Source organism: Solanum stenotomum, chromosome 11, assembly GCF_019186545.1.
Source record: "Solanum stenotomum isolate F172 chromosome 11, ASM1918654v1, whole genome shotgun sequence".
NCBI lineage: Eukaryota > Viridiplantae > Streptophyta > Magnoliopsida > Solanales > Solanaceae > Solanum > Solanum stenotomum.
In genome coordinates, this window is record NC_064292.1 from 3,219,756 (window position 1) to 3,229,328 (window position 9,573).

The following is a 9,573-nucleotide window of genomic DNA, read 5'->3' on the forward strand; positions in this document are numbered from 1 at the left end:
TTAAGTCATTATTAATTTATTTTAAATTATTTTTAATTTTAACAAATACTTTCTAACTTATTTTAGTCATTTGACTTAATTCAAGTTATTTTTATATTTATTAAACCATTAAAAAACAACTTAAAAACAAATTTGATTCGATCTAAACACCAGCTCATTGTCATCTTTTTCAGATAATTAAATGTGATGGTACAAGTGAGATTGCAGGCAGAGGATGTCATGGGATCTGAATTAAAAATTTACTATATCTATATGTAAATTTTTTGAGTCTGGTATTGAAATAATAGCATCTACTTCCAATAAAGTAATGACTTTTCAGACACGTACTCTCATAGTTTACTCCTTTACTATACATTTATATTTGTTGATCATGATTCTATCTATTCATGTTTGTCACCATTTATTATTCTTTTGTCTGATAATAGTTGTTCATTATATTAAAAATAATTATTTAATAATATATATTTAGTTTATAAAATCAAAAAATAATTTATTTTTCGTATTTATTTTACTTTTGTTAACTATTTATCATCTAACACATTTTTCAACTTTCAATTTAATAAAATTAAAGAATAAAATAATAATATTATCCCTATTGTGTGCTGAAGTAGTTGATTCTTGCTCTATATATTCGTATCTGTCACCACACTTGTACCAACCACAAAAAAATAATTGCCACATATTAATTGCAAAGAGTTTTGAGTTTTTGAATATTTTAGCGTTTGGCTATAGATTTTAAAATATTCTTGGTAAATATTATTTGGGTGAAATTTCACCATGTGTTTGGCCATAATATTTGGGAAACATATTTTACTATTTTAGAAAAATATGATTTATACCCGTAAGTTTTAAAAACTATCAAAACTAACCACAAGTTTGTATTACAAGTCAATTGGATCTTCGTTGCAACAAATAACAAGTAGTGTCCATGACACTGGAGCAATGTGGTAGTTTGGAGTGAGTACAACAAGCATCATTTCATACATCGTGAAATAGACAAAGCACATGATTTTGTTATCCTGAGCCGATTGTTTATCATTTTCATCAACAACCATATCATCATTTTTATATTCACTGAATATTTCATCACTACTTTGGTGTTCACGTAAAAAAATTATGTAATACAACGCAAACAACTACTATAGAGAGTGTTATTGTAAATGATAAAAGATTGGTGTAAAATTTTAATTTTTTAAAAGATCCCAAATAATGAGATTTGGCCCAAATACTATAAAAAACTAGTATTTGGGAATTTGGGAATTTGGGATATTTGCCAAATAATGGTAAATTGTATGGACAAACATTATTTGCCAAATTTTTCTCCAAATATTACTTGGGAAATCTATGGCCAAACGGGTCGTCGATTAAATACTTTTTCTTCAAAAAAGATTTCAAGATTAATACTAAATATCATTTAATAGAGATAGTTTGATAAAATATCTATATCAATACTCTCTTCGTCTCAATTTATGTGAGACGTTTCGAATTTTGAGATTCAAACAAATCTATCTATAACTATTTTACATAAACTTTAAATATTTTGAATTGTCAATTATTGTAATTTATACTCCCTCCATTCCATATTAAGTTAATTTTTGAGGCATTTTCCATTTTTCAAATTAACTTAATTGTTCAGTTTTCAAGACTACTTTTAGAGTGTTCTTCCAATTTTACACCCCATTAGTTAGTATTGGATTAGTGATAATTAATATTTAGTTATTTTAATCATAAATTTGACAATAATTAATAAGGGTAAAAATGAAAAATTATGTTCAATTTATGTCTTAATCTACTTTTCTTAAAGGGTGTAAAACATCTCAAAAAATTTATGATAGTAGAGGCAAAAAATAAATAAAAGGTAGGAGAGAGAAATAATAATATAAATTAAAAAAATAGGGTTCACACATTTTTAATTAAAAAGTAATCCCTCACCTACCATGTTATATTTGTGCCTCTACCACCATAAAATTTTTCGATGGTTGGGAGCAGCTTTGAAAATTGTAATATAGTTGAAATTATTAATGCTTTCTTAAATGAAAAGACAAAACTAGTGATTTTGATCAACTTGCCATATTAATTGATCACTTTTTTTATAGGTATATTAAGAAATTATAAATAAAAAAATAATTTACTAATTTATCCCTTAAAAAATTTCTTGATAATTTTTCAAACAAATATAAAAACTTTCAAAAAGAATTAATTTGAAGCGTAATATAGAATTTTTTAAATTAATGCATTATTGATTTAGTAAGCTGATAAATCAATATCAGAAAATTATTTTTAATATGATGATCAATTAATATAAGATAAATAGAGAATTTTTGTTTTAACAATTTTACAGCAATTTAATGTATTAGTACTTTTTTTTTGTTAGTAGTAATCTAAAAGGCAGGCAAAAATACCTACTCCAATTCGATGTCTAATTAAAATAAATATTTAAAATTAAATTGCAGGGAATAATATTTATATAATAAAAAATTGTGCATAATATATTTTATATCATAACTTTTAAAAAATAAAATAAAAAAATCTTTTAAACTCTGTGTCAGTAAAAAATCATTACACAAATTGAAATATGCTGAGAATAATCAACTATACAAATTAGTGATTTCTGTAGTTTTGAAGACTAATACTTCATTTTTATGATCAGTATTTTTCGTTTTTCATTAATTTCATCATAATATTTTATTTCAATCATTGTTTTAAAATTATTTTACCAAACAATTTTCTTATATTCGGTAATCTATTAAAAACAATCTCTCTATTCTCAAAAATAAAATTAAAATCTGTATACACGGAATTATATTTATAAAGATAGTTTGATTGATGTACGAAGATAATTTGTTAATGAATTAAAGATATAATTACATAAAAATATAAACGTATAAATAAGTTTAAAAAATTCAATAGATTTTAATACTTAGTGGAATTACCGCTTTAATACAGACCTTCCATAAGTAAAAGATCACGTGAAGGCCCTAAGTAATTTTCTTATATGTATTTTTTTTTTTTCAAATGAACTTTATTTGGTTTTGATTATCCTATGATATGTTGTTGCTGAATTTCATTTTATTTTATTATATGACTACTTTCACTATTGTATTTCCTAGCTTTTCATATTAATTTTATTTATATTTTATTTGAACTGAGATTCTTCGAACATAATTTCTATATCTGAACAAAGTAAGATTTTAGATAATGTATATGTATTATTATCAGACCCTATTTATGAGATTCCAGTAAATTTATTATTGTTGTTGATTGAGTGATCACTACTCCCAAAATTAATTTCAAGATATATGTTGTAACTTGTACCTTTGTAGAAAAATAATGAAAAATAATTAGATTGAGTTGAAGCTAGATACTTCCTCCGTTCCATTTTATAAGTCACATTTTTACTTTGTACTTGCATTAAGAAATAATGTAACTTCACCCTTTTACCCTTATTTAAGTTTTTTGGAACTCAAGTTTTCAATCAGTGAATATGAATTAATTTATTTTAATTAATTAATTTAACCAATAAACATGAATCATTTACTTAGTTTTTTTAAGTTGGTCAAATGTATATTTTCAAGATTAATAACTCACAAGGGTAAAAAAAGAACAATATGTTAATTTATGCATTGATTTATGAAATGACAAGTATTCCCTCCGTCACATTTTATATGTCACCTTTTTACTTTGCAATTTCATTAAGAAATGATGTAATTGTACTCTTCTATCCTTATTTAATGTTTTCTTAAGTCGACTTTATTAATAAATGACAAGATTAATTAACTATTCTATCAAAGATATAGTAGGCAAAATATGATAATTTATGCATAAATTTTATAAAATGACAAATATTGTGATCTAGCTATTTATAGAAGAAAGGGATGACATATAAAATGAGACGGAAGGAGTATTATGGATCAACTATTTATAAAAAGGGATGACATATAAAATGAGACGGAGGGAGTATAATGTAACACCCCGTATTCAAAACAGACCAAAATGCAGATTTTGAGAAGTTACAGGTGCAACCCAGGTTGCCATCCACGGATCGTAGGTCAGACAACGGCCCGTGCTGGTGGTCTGTGGTTCACCACTGCAACCCCTTCCCAGCCAAGCTCAGAAAAATCGGCTAAGTCTCGACCCACGGACAGACTCACGGTCCGTAGGTAAAACCACGGTCCGTGGTCTGTGTCTGTGGATCGAGACCTCATTTACCCAGTCTCTGACACAAACTACGGTCGACCAGCACGGACCGTCAGTCGATCCACGGTCCGTAGGTCTAACCGTAAGTTAGGGTCAGCAGCCAGTTAACTAAAAATAATTGATGGGTCAACTTCAGATGGTCATAACTTTTAGTACAAAAATAATTGTGTGTCTCATGACCTATGATATGATAGATAATTGAATTATCTTTCCAACGCCACCGAGTTTGCTAAATTCCGACCTCCGAGTAAAAATTTATGCTAGTTTTAGTGATGCCCTATAGGGCAGACTCGACCTACGGACCCAATCGATGGACCGTAGATCAAGTGACGGACCGTAGGTCCATTCCGTCAGTCACTCCGACAGCAGTTAAGTCAGGATTTTTTTGGTCTTTTTTTTTTCGTTTAACCCCTAAGATACGTCGTTTAGACCCTAAATCATGAGGTTTTAATCAGTTTAAGCCTAGAAACATAACTAGAACTTACCCAAGTCAAATTCATTAATCAAAACTTAGAAAATTAGAGTCAAGATAGGAGAAAAAGGTCAAGAACCCTAGTTCAAGAACGCAGCAAGGTTCCATCAGTTCCAGCCCCGAAATCGAAAGATTTCTCCATGGAATTCGTCACCAGGTATATGGGATTTCACTAGTGGGTTCCTTTCACCCATTGGGGTCCCTAGAATTCAGTCAGTTTCTTGATTCCCTTATCATGAATAGACCTAGGGTTTCTAGAATTTCAACAGATCATTATGAATTAGTTATTTAGATGTTCCAAATCAAATTATCATGTTATTACTTAGTTTATTGCATGAATTTTAGAACCCTAGCTATGTATTTCTTTAGTTCTTGAATTACACATGTTAGGTCAGATATCTCAGTTATTCAGTTATACATGCCTCAGTTATTAATGCATCATTATCAGATTAATTGTTGCATTCTCAGTTTGCATGTTCAGTTCAAGTTATCCAGTACTTTACAGAACTCAGTCATAATGTGTTAATCACTTAATTCATTGGGAGTAGCATAATACCGAGTTGGACTAGGGTTCAGCGCACCCATATAGTCCCAGAACTACGAGCCACGTAGGTGTAAGTCCCCTCTGTGGGCAACATCAGTTTAGTGATCACGCCAGCATGCATCTATACCTCTAGCAGGGTATATTGGGTCCTCTCGATGGGGCGTATACATCGGACTCCACATTTAGCTCATGTGATTTTATGTCGGTTATTAGTAGCTCCCACAGTTCAATCAGAGTTTTTTGCATTGACCATATTTCAGTACAGTCAGTATTCAGTCTCAGCATGTTATAAATTTGGTCATTGCATCAGTTAACTCAGTATTCAGTATTTTCAGTATCTAAATCATGTCCAGATTATTTCATTGCTTTATTGCTTTGTTCAGTTATATGTTATTTCAGCTTTACTCTATCCTGCATGCTTAGTACCTTTCAAGTACTGACGCATACGTGCGCTACATCTTCTCATGATGTAGGTTCAGGTTCTCAGCATCCAGATCACGCTTAGATCGGTTCCCGATCTTCAGTTCAGCAGCATCAGTGGTGAGTCCTCATTCTTCGAGGACTAGTGACATGTTTATCTTTATCACTTTTAGTCTTTAGTCTCAGTTTTGCTAGATCTAGTTGGGGCATGTCCCAGCATTTTTAGTCAGTTAGAGGCTATTTTCAGACATAGTTAGATTCAGCTTAGTATTTTGAGTTTGATATTTCTTTTGTATTAAACTCTCAGATTTGATATATTCAGTTATAGTATATGGGTATTCCCCATCTTTTCAGATTTATTTATGAATTAGCTTCCGCATCAGTTTATTATCTTTAGTATGCTCATGATCATGCCAGCAGGGTTAGCTTGGGATCACTTGTGGTCCTAGGTCCCGTGTCCACGTCTCGGGGGTAGCTCGGGGAGTGACATATAAATCCGTTCATTTTTATATGTTAACCTTACTATAAATAGCTAGTCTATAATACTTGTCATTTTATAAAATCAACGTATAAATTATAATATTCTTATTATTTTACCTTTGTGAGTTATTAGCTTTGAAAATATAGATTTAACCAACATATAAAAACTAAGTGAATTATTCATGTTCATTGATCAAATTAATTAATCAAAAAAATTAATTCATATTGATTGATTGAAAAGTTAACTTCCACTAAATAAGGATAGAATAGTAAACTTATTTAATTTCTTAATATACATGAAAATCAAAATGATGACATATAAATAAAATCGGAGGAAGTAATAAATTCTGATGTAGCTATCACATGCCACAATTATAGCAAACATTTAATAGCACCTTATTTCAAGCTACCCCAATCCTACAGACGTCTAATTGAAAATCTATCAAAATTTAATTCGATTGTACTATTTTTGATGAATTTATTCAACAACTTCAATGATAATTTATTCAACACCTTATTTCAACTACTATTTTTAAAAGGAGTCAGAATATAAAAATATAATAAATAAAAAAAATTAATATACTCTAATACTCAGTGGAATTACAGCTTTAATTCAGATATTTCATGATAAAAAATCACGTGAAGGCCATAATGAATAAAGTATATAAAACACAAGAAAACATAATTGTTTGGTGGTCTTTTTCTATTTATTATAGTATTACTAGGTAATGTTGCCCGTGCTATGCATGGGCACGGGCCCAATAATATAAATGGTATGTTTTGGGGCTAATAACGGAGATTTTGAAGCGATTGTTTGCGTGGATAAAGGAATAAGTTTTTTTTATCACAAACTTGTACTTTATTTGACGCTATTCAAGGCACAATAAGATTATCCACATACAATATTTTTGAAATATTTTATGTTGTCAATTATCATGATTTATAGTATTTTTACGATAGATTTACTTAAAGAATGAGTGGAAATTTTTTTATTTTTTTCAAAACATATTTTATGTTGTCAATTATCATGATTTATAATATTTTTACGCATTTTTTAAATATAAAAAACCCAAAAAAAAATAAGACAAATAAATTAAAATGGACCCAATATATGTTATTTTTGTTGTCTCAATTTATGTCACACAAATAAAATTTGGAGAGTCATCCAAATTTTAATTTTTTTTAAAAAAATGTTTTAAGTTATTAATTATTGTGATTTATAATATTTTGATGTAGCTTTCAAATAACCAACATTACTGGTCACTTTGTCCTAATTTATGTGATATGGATAAAATTACAAAATTAACCCTTTTAAAATGTCTTTCAGATATTTTAAGTTGTTAATTATTATTATTTATAATACTTTTTTGGTAATTTTAAAATGATATGTGTTATTTTTTCTGTCCTAATATATGTGAGCCTGAAAGAATTCTAAGAGTGAACCTATTTTATTATATAGCTTTTAAATATTTTAAATTGGTAATTATTTTATTTTTTAATGCTTTTTAAGTCATTTGTAAATGATATATGTTGCTTCCTTTGTCCCATTTTATATAGTATAAATAAAATTCCCGAAACCAACTAAATTTTTAATATATTTTTAAAAATATTTTAAATTATTAATTATTGCGATTTATAATATTAAAAAAAAAATACAAAACTTGTATCAGCCTAAAAAATGACCACAATAATTCGAAGCCTACTGAAAGCAATATGGTTGTACGTAATTTTTAAATACTTAATATATATTACTCCACTTGTCTGAATATATGTAGCATTGATAAAATTTCAAGATTCAATCAAATGTTGTTAATTGTTAACATTTATAATACATTTTACGTAGTTTTCAATAATTTCACATTAAACAATACATATTACTACTTTTGTCTCATTTTATGTGACATTGATAGATTAATTTTAACAATCAGTCAAATTATTTTGTCTGTTTTTTTAATAAATATTTTAAGTGGTCAAAATCACGATTTATTGTATTTTATACATAATTTTTAACGATAGATTAATTTCAAGAATTAATCAAATTTTTTTATATGTATTTATTTTTGAAATATTTTATGTTGTCAATTATCGTGATTTATAGTATTTTTACGCAATTTTTAAATATAAAAAAAAATTAAGACAAATAAATTAAAATAGACGCAATATATGTTATTTTTGTTGTCTCAATTTATGTGACACAAATGAAATTTGAAGAGTCATCCAAATTTGCATTTTTAAAAAAAATGTTCTAAGTTATTAATTATTGTGATTTATAATATTTTTATGTAACTTTCAAATAACTTACATTGCTGGTCACTTTGTCCTAATTTATGTGATATGGATAAACTTACAAAATTAACCCTTTTAAAATGTCTTTCAGATATTTTAAGTTGTTAATTCTTATTATTTATAATACTTTTTTGGTAATTTTGAAATGATATATGTTATTTTTTTTGTCCCAATATATGTGACCCGGATAGAATTTTGAGAGTCAACCTATTTTATTATATATCTTTTAAATATTAAATATTTTAAGTCAGTTGTAAATGATTTATTATATTATATTATATATATATATATATATTATATTTATTTCTACTATATAATAAAAGGGGTTTTATTATGATATTATATATTATATAAACTCCCTTTTATTATATAGTAGAAAAATAAATATACCTTATATATATTATATAGTAGAAAAAATGATTTATTATATTATATATTATATAGGGAGTTTATGATGGGACACATAGAATGTCCCATGATAAACTCCCTCTTATATAATAGTAGAATTACAATTACAAAATTAACCCTTTTAAAATGTCTTTAAGATATTTTAAGTTGTTAATTATTATTATTTATAATACTTTTTTGGTAATTTTAAAATGATATATGTTATTTTTTCTGGCCCAATATATGTGACCCGGATAGAATTTTAAGAGTGAACCTATTTTATTATATATCCTTTAAATATGAAATATTTTAAGTCATTTGTAAATGATTTATTATATTATATTATTATATATTATATAAACTCCCTTATAGTAGAAAAATAAATATATATTATAAAGTAGAAAAAATGATTTATTATATTATATATTATATTACTATCATACTATATAAGTGGTGGTTCCTCATTACCACCAAGCCAATCAAAAATTGCCATCTTACTAATTAATATTTCTTTCTTTTATATAATATTTTCTATTTCTATTTTCTATTTCTTTCTATTAATATTTCTTTCTTCCTACTATGTAAGTGGTGGTTCCTCACTACTACCAAACCAATCAAAAATTGCCACGTGAGCCTAATTAATATTTCTTTCTTTTATATAATATTTTCTATTTCTTCTTCTTTCTTACTATATAAGTGGTGGTTCCTCACTACTACCAAACCAATCAAAAATTGTCACGTGGGCCTAATTAATATTTCTTTCTTTTATATAATATTTTCTATTTCT